The 14,716-nt window shown below is 36.2% G+C and overlaps 1 long non-coding RNA gene across 1 annotated transcript in view; it reads left to right on the forward strand.

The window, feature by feature from the left end:
• Nucleotides 1–13,821, forward strand: part of LOC134731001 (uncharacterized) — a 212,142-nt gene extending 198,321 nt beyond the window's left edge. Inside the window, exon 3 of the long non-coding RNA XR_010113018.1 lies at nucleotides 13,347–13,821. This is a non-coding gene — a long non-coding RNA (uncharacterized LOC134731001). The remainder of the gene's footprint in view (nucleotides 1–13,346) is intronic.
• Nucleotides 13,822–14,716: the final 895 nt, after the last annotated feature.

Consider the following 14,716-nt stretch of genomic DNA (forward strand, 5'->3'; position numbering starts at 1 on the left):
TCTTCTATCTAGCTCCACTTTTTTGTTCTATTTTCTGGAGCATTTTGTGAGTTATTTCTTTCAATCTTTTTACTGATTTGAAAAAAAAATTCTGTCCCTTTTTTTTCTTCAGGGATTAATTTTTATTAGAGTTTCTGTTTACCCATAACACCTTGTTCTTGTTTTATTGATGCAATGTTTTCTTTCATGTGGATGAAATGTGGACTATCATTTTTAAATAGTTCCCAGTTCTAATTGTCTTTATTGTTCCTCTTTATACTTCATGCTGGAAACTTTCCTCCAAAATTTTGTGATCTTTGAGCCGTTAAAAACAGAAATGCATTTTGGAGCCTTTTAAAAATAGAAATTCTACCAGTAAGCAGAATTTAGCAAGTAGTAGGCAATCACGTGGACAGCTGGCATTTAAAAATGACTTTTCCCAAATGTCCTTATTAATAGTCCTCTTCTCTGGGGCAGTTTAGGATCTTGAAAGAAGGATACCAGTCTCCTGTGAGTAAGGTAAAATGAGGGGAGCTGAGGTCTTTCCTTTCACCTGTGACTTCACCTCCTTTGTCTTTACCTTCAGAACTTCACCTCTTACCCTTTTCTGAGCTTTATTTTCTTGAATCAAGAGTGGCCGTAGTTCAATTTCTTCAGAATATACATCTCCATTTTCCTATGGAGAGAGAGCAGGAGCAGTCGTTGCATAGGATAGGAATGAAAATGACCACTTTCCTAGACATTCAAGTAATCCACCTGGTTTTAGCCCAGTCTCTTTGCCTCCACCTTCTTCATGCCTAGAGCCTCTCTTTTCTGAGGTTGAGTGGTTTCTGTGGGCCAGTCAGCTTGTTTCTCATTTGGTGTCCTACTCTGTTCCTACTTTCTCTGCTCTAAGTTATTTCCCATTCACCCTTTCAAATTCTGCTGAATCGTATATTGGGATCAAGTTGAAAACACTGTAATAGTTTTATTGAAGACTAAAGATATCCTTCTGTTCCTGTTGTAGTCACGAAAGAGAAAAGGGCAGAGTCATTATTGGTGACTTTGACTAATTTTGATGACTTCTGGATTTGCCATTGACTTGAGATATATCTTCTCCTATCATCATACAGAATTTCTTAAAATTCTGTCTTAGAATATATGACAGTTTTTATCCCTGTTCATCTTACTATAAGGCAAGAAAGGCCTATCAGTTAGGCTTTGATTGCTCTAATTACTTAATTTCACAACTAATATTGTAATTCATTTCATTATTTAAGTTCCTTATTACTTTTCTCTCACATCTCCTTTGGTGGAAAATAAAATTAATGAATAGTACAAAGTTTATAAATGATATGTTATAATCAAGCAATTAAAAAAACAAGAAATAATAACTAAAGCTTTTTCATAGTTTGCAACACTTAAATTTGCTAAGACTTTCTCTGATGATAGGATTTTTAATATTTATACCACAATAATATTGTAAATAATTTAATGGTATAGAATATTTTATAAAATATAAAAAACTCACAATCATAACACTAAAAATAATAGGCATAAACTTAAAAAAAAGCTAAAAATAACCACCCCTCCCTCAACACACCTACAGACGATAATATTTTCATAATATATATTCCACAGTAGACACAGATTAATTTCCACATGTATTTTATTTGGTGCTTCTGTATATCAATGATTCAGCGGGTTTCATATTCTGATTGTTATTAGGAGAATTTCAGTGAACCAAGGCTGAATAAATGAGATATTCCTCCACACTTTCAACCTCACCCCTGTTTAACTTTATATTACTACTCTGAGTTGTTCATATCTGTCTTCTAAATAACTCGTTTTTACTCATAATGAATTCCCTATACATCTGGAGGTAATCCTTGAGTGTTAGGAGGCCACTTCTGTAACCTTATCTGCTTGAGGTTATTTATTCCTGGCCTGACCTTCTGTCCCTACCACGCACAGCTATCACTCCCAGGTGACTGACAAAGGCATCTGCAATTGGCACTTTAATGACTAAGCCCAGGATACTGGAACTGTTCGATGGTCAGTTGAAGGCCTTTCTTGTGCTACTGATGCCTTATTGATAACGTTGTGCAACTATGAGGGTATAACCAAAACAAAAATCTTCTAGATGGGCTATGCTAGAAAGAACATGAATTTGTGATTTAGATAGAACCTAATATCAATTCAGGCTATGTCACATTTAGTTAAGTGATCTTGAGAAAAAAAATAACCTCTCTGACATTATTTCTCCAACTATCAAGATCTAGGGATTTTTCTAATAAGATGATGCATGCATCCAGTGCTTAGCAAGTGCTCAGAAAATTGTAATACATGCTACTATTACTTGCAACTGTGGCAGAGAACTTTTGTGGGGGTATTTATATAAGGAATAAAGGAGGTCCAAGAGGTCTTTGGACCTAAATATTCCTTCTGAGGGCTTCCATATGTGGTAGAAATACATAGGAACCATAATTCATCATAACTCTCCACAATTGACAAATAATTATATTATAATGATCTATATAGTAAGCCTATGTATACTGTAGAAAACATCCTCAGATACTCTTTAGAAGAGGCTGAGATATCAATAACTTGAACAAAAGTATAGACATGGGGCTTGAAGATATTAATATATCGGATACAATGTATAACCTATTGTGTTGTTAATATTAGGTTGGTGAAAAAGTAATTCTTGTTTTTGCATTAAAAGTAATGGCAAAAACATCATTACTTTTAATGGCAAAAACAGGAATTACTTTTGCACCAACATAATATATTCAATAAATCATTGTGAGAAATTACATATTCCCTAAGCTATTGTTCTGGATGATTATCCAACAAGTTACCTCTAAGTGCCATGAAGGAAAAAGATGCAGAAAAAAATCTCATTTTCCTAGAGGAAAATGAACATGAAACATGAGGTAGACATGCCTAGGTGAGCTCTTTGGACAAGATAAGGACACTTCTAGAAAAGGGGAGGAATTCTAACAGTGTGTGTGTGTGTGTGTGTGTGTGTGTGTGTGTGTGTGTGTGTTGGGGTAGTAGTATATATCAGAATTTGGCTTTGGCCATCCTTGAATACCAGCTTAGTTTAAACTGTATTAGCCAAGTTCGTTTTATTATAACCTACTCCACTTTGGTATCATATGGGTCAGGTGGAAAAATATCAACTCTGTAATGAACACTTCACTAGTTCCTGGGGTTTTTCTCTTGAGCCAACTTTCCTATGTCACTTTGTTGAATGCATTTTTCAACATCTTTGTAGTGAAAAGAAAATACTTTAATAAACCTTTATTTCCAAACCTGTGTTCCCTGTGGTGATGGCAAAGTTTAGGTGAGATTTACTCACAGACGTGGCTGAGCTTCTTGAAGGACCCCCAATGTGTCATCTTTGCTGTGTCTTCTGCCAAAAAAGACTTTCTTTACATTATGAATTAAATAGCTCTCACATCCTGGAGTCTACTGTCAAATCCTATTGACTATTCTGCACTGCTCAGAAATGTTCTTCATTTGTATCTAAACCTTGATCTCAATCCGCATGTTTATATGACTGAAAATTTTAGTTTGATTATAATAAATACTTTTCACAGGAATGGAAAATGGAAGGATTCCTTAATTTATGCAGATGTATGTTTAATATAAGGCTTCCTCTAAAATGTTTTTCCATACATCTTTTTTGTTTGTTTGTTTTTGAGACAGAGTCTCGCTGTGTCACCCAGGCTGCAGTGCAGTGGCGTGATCTCGGCTCACTGCAACCTCCTCCTTCCCGGTTCAAGTGATTCTCCTGCCTCAGCCTCCTGAGTAGCTGGGATTACAGGTGCCCACCACCATGCCTGGGTAATTTTTGTATTTTTAAAGGAGACAGAGTTTTGCCATGTTGGCCAGGCTGGTCTTGAACTCCTGACCTCAGGTGAACTGCCCGCCTCTGCCTCCTAAAGTGCTGGGATTACAGGCGTGAGCCACCATGCCTGGCCAGTTTTTCCATACACTTTTGGTGAAACCTTTTAATACAGATATTTTTTAAGTGAGCTGTGATATCTCTACAGTGTTTTCAAGATAGTATTCCTTCCCATTTCTCCCATTGTTTCCTATTATGTTCAAACCAAATGAATCTACTTGCTTCTCCTGGCTTCACATTAATGGCATACTTATGCCTCCTTAGTAAGATTTCTCATAAAGAATTGCATGATTCAATTAAACATGGAAAGAAGAAAAGATGCTAGTTCTAATACCTTCACCTCATTAAATTAGTTTGAAGGAAACAAAAAGGTAGAGAAAGGCTTTGTTAAAGGATGAAGTAGGTTTTAGTAGCACAGGTAATAGGAAAGAACAGCCTAGGCACAGGAAACTATCAACATAGGTAGGAAAGTTACAGAAGTCATTCAATGACTTCAGGGATACTGGTTAAAACTTCCACTATAATTTGTAGATGATAATAGCAGCAAAAATAGAAACTACCACTTAAATACTATCATTTACTGACTTTATTTTATGTACAAATCATTCATATATTTTAATTACATTTAACCCTTATTATAACACCATTTTAGATGAGTATTTTTTTTTTCAAATGAGAAAATGGAATTTCTCTGAGGTTAAGTACCTTGCTAAAATGAGTGATAAAAATGAAATTCAAGAGAATCAAAGCTTTTTGTATTTCTACAACATCATAGAATTTGGAGGCTAAATTTTGCTATTGGGGAATCATAAGTGTAATGCATGATTATGAGCAACTCCTGAACACCACTCTATATTGAAAAAGAGAGGTTATTGAAAGAGTAGAATTTTTCACAAAAAAAGAAACTTAGTGTAGAGAGGACAAGAAGGACAGGACCTCTTCCACTGAGGCCCATTGAGAATATAACCAGTAACTCCTGGGAGTAGTTGCAGGTTTGGTAAATCTCATAAGCAATATATCTGGATTTCACCAAGGAATTTGGCAAAGACTTGCATAATTTTTTTGGCAGACAAGGCTGAGAAATATGCGATAGATCATACAGTGAAAATCAGAGCTGGTTTAAAACTTGTAATCAATGAGCTTTTATTAATGGATAAATGCCACCATGGAGGGAGATATCACAGGCTTCTCTTAAGTGAATCATCTCATGTGATATTTTTATCAATAATGAAGATGAAGATATTGAAGTCATCCTTCTCAAGATTCGGAGTGCTTTCCAAGTTGGTTAAAAGAGATAGCTGGCTGGGCACAGTGGCTCACGCCTGTAATCCCAGCACTTTGGGAGGCCGAGGTGGGCAGATTGCCTGAGGTCAGGAGTTCAAGACCAGCCTGGCCAATGTGGTGAAATCCTGTCTCTACTAAAAATACAAAAAAAAAAAAAAATTAGACAGGTGTGGTGGCATGCGCCTGTGATCCCAGCTACTCTGGAGGCTGAGGCAGGAGAATCACTTGAACACGAAAGGAAGAGGTTGCAGTGAGCCGAGCTGAGATTGCGCCACTGCACTCCAGCCTGGGTGACAGAGCAAGACTCTGTCCCCGCCTCCCCCCCGCAAAAAGGCTAGTAACTTAAAAATGAAAGGGTTCTAATTCTAAAAAGACTCAATTGGCTTCAGTGATTATCTTTTTATAACAAGAGAACATTTTCTAACTGTAATGATTTTAAGAACTCAAACTTAGTAGGAAAACATATCTTCTGAAGAACAAGATGGCTAAGATAATATACTGAAAGCATGTAAATATGATATACATGTCTGTGTACCTATTATGTCTCTGTGGACAACTTTCAAAAGAATACAAATACATATAGATGACAAATTGCTAGGTAAGAATTTCATCAAAACTGTAAGGCCCAGAAATTGGCTCATGTTTTATACCTTGTAGGTCCAGGGGTAGGGGTTGGGGAGGGTGGCAAATGTGAGAGGATGGCAGTGACTCTAATACGACTCCATTTATTCCTATTAATGTGAAGAACTAGTTCCATTATTAGGAAGACATCCTTATAAAATTATGGGACAGTTAAAAATATAGCTTCCTTTGCCTTATTAAGCTGTCTTGCCTTTTAAAATGAACATCTGTATTTTGGAGGTATGTATGTGTGTGTGTTTAAATGATTCCCTGATCATATGGAATAATACAGAAATTTACTTGTTGGTGTGATCTTAATGATAGATTGAGATTAAGTTAACCATATCCACCCTAAACTTCAGAGTGCCAAAGATCTCTGCCAATCCCCTATTGGAGCTGTTGTGGCATTATTCTAGAAAAAAATCAACCAAGCGTTGGTAAAGATAAACCAAGCCTTGGTAAAAGTAAGCCTTTAGCTTTGCTAAAGGCTGCAGGATAGTGCCTGGGCTAAAAACAGCCAGTTCATATAGACATGAGTTTTTCCCCAGAGATGGGTGGAAAGCCCACAGTGAGTATCAGACAAAGAGCAGCTGCACAGATTAGGAACTGACACGCCTATGTGACCACCCGTCTGAAATATTTTAACTTCTTTCTCGATCCTTTTTTGTTGAATCATGGGAAAGTCATACTTCTGTGATTTCAAATAATTTGCTCTTCAACATCTCAGAGCTTGGTACAGCTTAGAATCTCTGTATTAACAGAACATAGTAACCCTTAAGGGAAGGGTACAGTTATTTATTAGATTTGGGTTCATGTCTTTATAGGTATATTAGTGGCTGATGAAGGAGATTCTAACAGGCCTTTGAAAATAATTGCTTTGTATGGTAATGGAAGGCTTAGATGGGTTGGCTTTTGTTTTATGCTTTACCTACTTTTTAGTATTGTTTAAAATTGTTGCAATAAGAATGTACATTTTTTATAATTTAAAAAATGTTTTATTTTTGAAAACTAACAAGGGTATGAATTTAGGTTAATTTTGACTTTCAAATGTCACACATAAAAGCTAACTGATATTATTCAGCTGAATATCATGCATAGAAAAAGAGAAAATTTTCCCCTAAGCTGGTCTGAGCTTACCTTGAGTGTTTTATTATTATTTAATCCTGGTTGCTATATTGTGAGGTGTGAGGTGAACATCAGAAAGTTTATATCAGTGGTTGTCTATAGGTTGTTTATATGGTTATCTATCAGAGGTTCTGGAAAAGGCATGTTAAAATTTGAGGAGGGCAGAGTCTGACACAGCATTTTGTAGCTATGTAGGCAGGTCTGCAAACTGTCTCATCCTGTAAGAGACTTCTAAACTCTGCTGGAGTTTAAATGTTGGCAAACAATTTGCATTCTTTAAAATCAATGTAGGGGCTTAATACTCATGCCGTGGGCCACCTTAGTGTGATCACTGATCAAAACAGAAGGTGCTCATGATGAAGGCTCTAGAAAGTAGTTAATGTCTGGAAAACCTAAAGGCACTGAAGAGTTTCCATGTAAGAATTTACAAGGAAAACTTTTAAATGATTAGAGAGGCTCAGAAAGGACAGAGGACTTGCCTTGTCAAGTACTGAGCTCTCCAGCTTTATTTACAGAAGCTTGATGATAGCCTGTTTAGGATACTGAAGTGGGATCCCTATTCTGGTGGGGAAGTTTCTTTATCTTTAAAGTCTTTCTGAAGATAAGATTGTCTAAATCTTCATCTGGGCCATTAGGATAGATAGGTCCTTACTTTGTCTGTCAAGCAGTCAATATAATTTGAGACCAGAACCATCAAAGACACATTGTGGGATTTTTTTTTTTTCGGCCTACTTTTTGAAGCCTGTTGGATTTGTAGGCTCCCGATTAGAAAACTCACATATATACATATCTTTTAATAGTTGAAAACAAGAATGTAAAAATAAGTTTCCTCTGCTTGTCTTCACATTCTTTATTTTAATAGAATTTCTAAATGTGTGTTTGTGCTCGGATATGATTTAAAAGCTTTAGATATTTGGTGATGCCAGTTGCCTTTTTTTCCCTTTTTTACACTATTGCACCATTTAATCTTTTGTGCAAAAGTTTTATCTTTATTCTAAACAATATTTTGGTGTAAACATTACACTTTTTTGTTAGAGTGTAATATTAAGTGTTTGCAATATGCCAGGTGCTCTTCTAAGTGCTATACCAGGGTGGGACCATTTCATTCTCGCAAAGTCTGTATGATGAAGATAATGTCTTTAATCTTATTTATCATCTATTGAAACTGAGGCACAGAGAAGTTAGGTAACTTGTCCGAGGTCAGAAAGGCGGTAAATGGTGTGAGCTAAAATTTGAACTCGACAAGTCCTGCTCTAGTCTGTCCCCTGAACCATAATTCTACAGTGCCTACAAAGTCTAGTCTCTGAAGATGACTTCAAAGAAAGCCTAACAATAATTTGGATTTTGGAGAGAAGAAAATAACATTGAAGTATATTAATTTGTTTCCCTTGTCCTAATATTTTAAGTGAGTTTGGATAAAACAAAAAAAATTCGAAAAAAAATTATTTCTATCACTGTAGCTTGGAGACACTGTAATAACATTAAAAGATAAACAGATTGAAAACAAAATATAAATAAATAAATAGAATCTCAGTGGCTAACCCAAAACAGGTGTTCAGGAAATATTGGCCAGGTGCAGTGACTCACACCTGTAAGCCCAGCACTTTGGGAGGCCTAGGTGGGTGGATCACCTGAGGCAGGAGTTGGAGACCAGCCTGGCTGACACGGTGAAATCCCGTCTCTACTAAAAATACAAAAATTAGCTGGGCATGTGGCACATGCCTGTAATCCTAGCTACTGGGGAGGCTGAGGCAGGAAAATCACTTGAACCCTGGAGATGGAGGTTGCTGTGGGCCGAGATCACGCCATTGCACTCCAGCCTGGGTGACAGAGTGAGACTCCATCTCAAAAAATTAAAATATATATATATATATTTATTGAGTAAATTAATCAGTAAATTTGTAAATGACAGTTGAGTTTCATAACGCACACACACACACACACACACACACACATATTTGCATACTTTATTTGCATACTTAAAATAGTGTTGACCATAAAAGAAATGCATGGTATTAAATAAAAAGGGCATTGCTGATATTTTTCCTGACAGTTGACTAATTGAGTAATCAAGGGCTAGATGATGGAGTAGATATTAGTTGATTGACCTCCGACATCCTTTGCCTCCTTTTCTCTTCTCAATAGCTTTTATTTTCTGTAAGAGTATCCATGAGGTTCTAAACAGGTTGACTCCACTCCTGGGTCCAGGGGTGAGGTATATAACTCAAGCTGAGGAAATCCTTTTATTTGACCACAGTGATTACTTTGGATTGGGGAGGAGGGCAAGACATTCTAATCAGAATGAATCTCTGAACATCTCTTAGAATGTTGAAACAAAGGGCACTTGTTGACTGGCTGGTGTTGTAAGTGTATGAGGAAACTAAAACTGCCTACAAGCCTTTTTTGCTGTTCTGCAGGAAGCTAGACCAAGAATGAAGTTAATGCATGGATTAGGGAGAAACAAAGTGAAACTTAGCAAAACTGATCCAGGACCCTGATGACACGTGAATGGATCTGATTCACGGTAATAAATTACACACACACCTTAGGTGTACTCTATATTGGATATTGTAATTGCATGAACAAATAAATCCTCTATTTTAAAAGTTTATTTTTACTTATTATAAAATATATCAAACACTGAGAGAAAAGTTTTACTAATACTCATGGAAGTATAGCCCAGACTTAATCAACAAACTTAACACCTTGCCCTGTTTGCTTTAGAACTTTCAAAGAAATAATAAAAATAATTAATTGTAGATGCAACTGAAGTTATGTATACACACTTTTCCAATCTAATTCCCTTCACTTACTAAATGTTAAGATTTTACTATGTTCTCTTTACAACTTTCAAATAAGTGAAAACAACTACAGAATGTGTTGAAGAATTCTCTTAATTTTTTCTTACTTAGGAACTGCATTCCTTGAGGAAAAGTAGCACAGTTTCATAATTCTTTGTAACCCCCTGTTGGGGCTTTCTCATAGCAGGTGTTCGATAAATGCGTCTTGATTATCTATCAGTAAATGAAACATTCTCAAAGAGGTTGAAACCCAAGATTTAGTAGTTGGTCATTAAGGAGCCACGGTGTTAACTGATGAACTGTGGAGAGACTTCATGCTGTGTAATAAGAAGAGAAATGTCTTACTCTAAGAGGGGAGTTACCCAACACCCAGCCTATACTAAATGAAGCTGTTCTTAATTCTCTTTCTGTGAGCTCCTGAACATATGGAGATAGTTAAACTTCTGGTGCAGGGCAGAAGAAACACTAAGCCACAGAGCAGTGAGATAACCAAAAACCTCACACAACTCTCAGCACAGGAACTGACGGTGACAAAACTTATCAAATATATTTGAATGCGAAACAGCTCAGCTTACCAGTAATTTCTTCTGCTTGTAGTTGTTATGGTGTCCGTGTGTGTGTGTGTGTGTGTGTGTGTGTGCATGCAATGTTTGTGCAGAAATTCTGGAAGATATAGGCCAGGCATGGTGGCTTATGCCTGTAATCCCAGCAACTTGGGAGGCCGAGGCGGATGGATCACTTGAGGTCAGGAGTTATAGACCAGCCTGGCTAACGTGGTGAAACCCCTTCTCTACTAAAAATACAAAAATTAGTTGTGTGTGGTGGAGCACACCGGTAGTCCCAGCTACTCAGAGGCTGAGGCAGGAGAATCGACTGAACCCAGGAGATGGGGGTTGCAGTGAGATGGGATTGGATTGCACCACTGCACTCCAGCTTGGGTGACAGAGTGAGACTCTGTCTCAAAAAAAAAAAAAAGAAAAAAGAAAAAAAAAGAAATTCTGATTCTGGAAGATATAGAGCCACATTACACAATAAGAGATACCATAATATAAAAGTTGGAATAAGCCATATGTGAATTTAAATTCTGGTTGTATTATTTACTTAACTTTTTGTGACCTGGAGACAGTTTGAACATGAGTTTTCTTGCCTGGAAAATAGGTATAAAATGATTCACCCTTAGGAATATTATTATTTATAATTTTAACTTTTATTTTAGATACAGGGGGTACATGGGCAGGTTTCTTACATGGGCATATTGTGTGATGTTGGGGTTTGGGGTATGGATGATCCATTTACCCAGGTAGTGAGCATAGTACCTAACAGGTAGTTTTTCAACTCGTCCTCCTCCCTCTCTCCCTACTCTGATTGTCCTTAGTGTCTATTGTTCTCATCTTTATGTCCATGAGTACTCAGTGTCTAGCTCCCACTTATCAGAGAGAAGATGCAGTATTTGGTTTTGTGTTACGGTGTAATTCGCTTGGATAATGGCCTCCAACTGCATCCATGTTGCTGCAAAAAAAATCATTCCTTTTTATGCCTGTGTAGTATTCCATGGTGTGTATGTACCACATCTTCTTTATCTAGTTCACTGTTGATGGGCATTTAGGGTGATTCCTTGCCTTTGCTATTGTGATTAGCGCTGTGATGAACATGCAAGTGCATGGGTCTTTTTGGTGGAATGATTTAATTTCCTTTGGGTATATATCCAATAGTGGGATTACTGGGTTGAATGGTAGCTCTGTTTTAAGTTTTTTGAGCAATATCCAAACTGCTTTCTATAGTGGCTGAACTAATTTACATTCCTACCAATAGTGCGTAAGCATTCCCTCACCAGTATCTATTGTCTTTTGACTTTTTAATAGTAGCCATTCTGATTGGTGTGACATCTCAACATACCAACTGGTGCGGTATCTCACTGTGGTTTTGATTTGCATTTCTCTGATGATTAGTGATAATAAGCATTTTTTTCATATGTTTGTTGACCATTTGTATACCTTCTTTTGAGAAGTATCTGTTCATGTCTTTTGTCTGCTTTTTAATTTTTTTTAAGTTCCTCATAGATTCTAATATTATACCTTTGTTGGATGCATAGTTTGCAAATAGTTTCTCTCATTCCATAGGTTGTGTGTTTACTTTGTTGATAGCTTCTTTTGGTGTACAGAAGCTCTTTAGTTTAATTTGTTTCCACTTGTCAATTTTTGTTTTTGTTGCAATTGCTTTTGAAGACTTAGTCATAAATCCTCAAGGCTGATGTCCAGAACAGTATTTCCTAGGTTTTCTTCTAGGGTTTTTATGATTTGAGATCTTACACTTAAAACTCTAATCCATTTTTAATTAGTTTTTGTTTATGGTGATGGGTAGGGATCCAGTTTTATTCTTCTGCAAATGGCTAGCCTACTATCTCAGCACCATTTATTGAATAGGAAGCTCTTTTCCCATTCCTCATTTTTGTAGACTTTTTCAAAGATAAGTTGGTTGTACGTGTGTAGCTTTATTTCTGTTTTCTCTATTCTGTCCCATTGATCTATGGGTCTGTTTTTGTACTAGTACCATGTTGTTTTGGTTACTGTAGCCTTATAGTATAGTTTGAAGTCAGGTAGTGTGATGCCTTCAGCTTTGTTCGTTTTGCTTAGGATTGCTTTGGCTATTTGGGCTCTTTGATTCTGTCTGAATTTTAGGATAGTTTTTTCTATTTCTGAGAAAAATGATACTGATAGTTTGATAGGAATAGCATTGAATCTGTGGATTGCTTTGGGCAGTATGGCCATTTTAATGATATGGATCCATCTAATCCATGAGCATGGAATGTTTTTCCATTTCTTTGTGTTATCTATGATTGCTTTCAGCAGTGTTTTGTAGTTCTCCTTGTAAAGATCTTTCACTTCCTTGATTAGATGTATTCTGAGGTATTTCCTTTTTGTGTGTGTGGCTGTTGAAAATGGGATTTGTTCTTGATTTGAAGCTCAGCTTGAACATTATTAGTGTATAGAAATGCTAATAATTTTGTGCATTGATTTTGTATCCTGAAACTTTACTGAAGTTATTTATCAGCTCTAGGAGCCTTTTGGTATAGTCTTAGGGTTTTCTCAGTATAGAATCATATTGTCCATGAAGAGGGATAGGAAATGACTCCTTATTTTCCTATTTGGATGCCTTTTATTTTTTCTGATGCCTGATTGCTCTGGCTAGGATTTCCACTACTGATTTGAATTGGAGTGGTGAGAGTGGGCATCTTGTCGTTTTCTGGTTCTTAAGGTGAATGCTTCCAGCTTTTGCCCATTTAATAAGATGTCTGTGGGTTTGTCAAAGATGGCTCTTAATATTTTGAGGTAAATTCCACTGCCCAGTCTGCTGAGGGTTTTCATCATGAAGGGATGTTAGATTTTATCAAAAGCATTTTCTGCCTCTATCAAGATGATCATTTTTTTGTTTTTATTTCTGTTTATCTGGTGAATCACATTTATTGATTTGCATATGTTGAACCAACCTTGCATCCCAGGAATAAAGCCTAATTGATTATGGTATATTAACTTTTGGATGTGCTGCTGGATTTGGTTTGATAGTACTTTGTCAAGAATTTTTGCATCTAAGTTCATCAAGGATATTGGCCTGACAGTTTTTTTTTTTCATTGTGTCTTTGCCAGATTTTGGTATCTGACTGATGCTGTCTTCGTGGAATGAGTTAGGAAAGAGTCCCTCCTCGTCAACTGTTTGGAATACATTCAGCAGGGTTGGTATCATTGCATGTCTGGCAGAATTTGACTAGGAATCCATCTGGTCCAGGATTTTTTTTGTTGGTAAGTTTTTAATTACTGACTCAATTTCAGAACTTCTTATTGTTCTGCTTAGGTTTTCACTTTCTTCCTGGTTTAGTCTTAGGAGATTGTATGTTCCAGGAATTTATCCATTTCCTCTATATTTTCTAATTTGTGTGCATAGAATTTTCATAATACTTTCTGCAGATCTTTTCTATTTCTGTGTAAGCAGTTTTAATGTCATCTTTGTCATTTCTGATTGTACCTAATTTGGATTTTTTTGTTAATTGGTTAATCTTATTTATTATTTTGAATAACTGATTCCTGTTTCCATTGATCTTTTAAAGGGACTTTTGCATATCAATTTTATTTTGCTCATCTCTAATTTTAGTTATTTATTTTCTGCTGTTAGCTTTGGAGTTGGTTTGTTCTTTTCTAGTTTATCTAGGTGCAATGTTAGATTGTTAATTTGAGATCTTTCTAACTTCTTGGTGAAAGTGTTTAGTGCTATAAACTTTCCTCTTAACACTGCTCTAGCTACATCCCAAGAATTTTGGTGAGTTGTATCTCTATTTTCATTAATTTCAATGAATTTTTTATTTCTGGCTTAATTTCATTTTTCACCCAAGAGTTGTTCAGGAATAAGTTGTTTAATTTCCATGCATTTGAGTTGTTTTGAGAGATCTTGTTATTGGTTTGTGCTTTTATTGCACTGTGTGGTCCAAGAGTGTGCTTGGCATGATTTTGATTTTTAAAAAAATTTATTTAGACTTACTTTATGACTGATCATGTGGTCAATCTTAGTATATGTTCCATGTGCAGATGAGAAGAATGTATACTCTGTGGTTGTTGGGTGGACTATTCTGTAGATGTCTATTAGTTCCAATTGGTCAAGTGTCAAGTTTTAAGACCAGAATTTCTTTCTTAGTTTCTGCCTCGATAATAACACTGTCAGTGGGGTGTTAAAGTGTGCCACTATTATTATTTGGCTGTCTAGGTCTCTCCATAGGCCAAGAAGTACTTTTTTTTTTTTATGAATCTGGGTGCTCCAATGTTGAGGGTATATACGTTTATAATAGTTAAGTCTTCTTGTTGAATTGAACCCTTCATTATTATGTAATCCCTTCTTTATTCTTCTTAATTGTTAGTTTAACATCTGTCTTATCTGATGTAAAAATTATGACCCCTATTATTTTTTGTTTTCTGTTTGCATGGTAGATTTTTCTTCATCCCCTTACTTGGAGACTGTGGATGTTGTT

Source organism: Pan paniscus, chromosome 7 (genome assembly GCF_029289425.2).
Source record: "Pan paniscus chromosome 7, NHGRI_mPanPan1-v2.0_pri, whole genome shotgun sequence".
Lineage (NCBI taxonomy): Eukaryota > Metazoa > Chordata > Mammalia > Primates > Hominidae > Pan > Pan paniscus.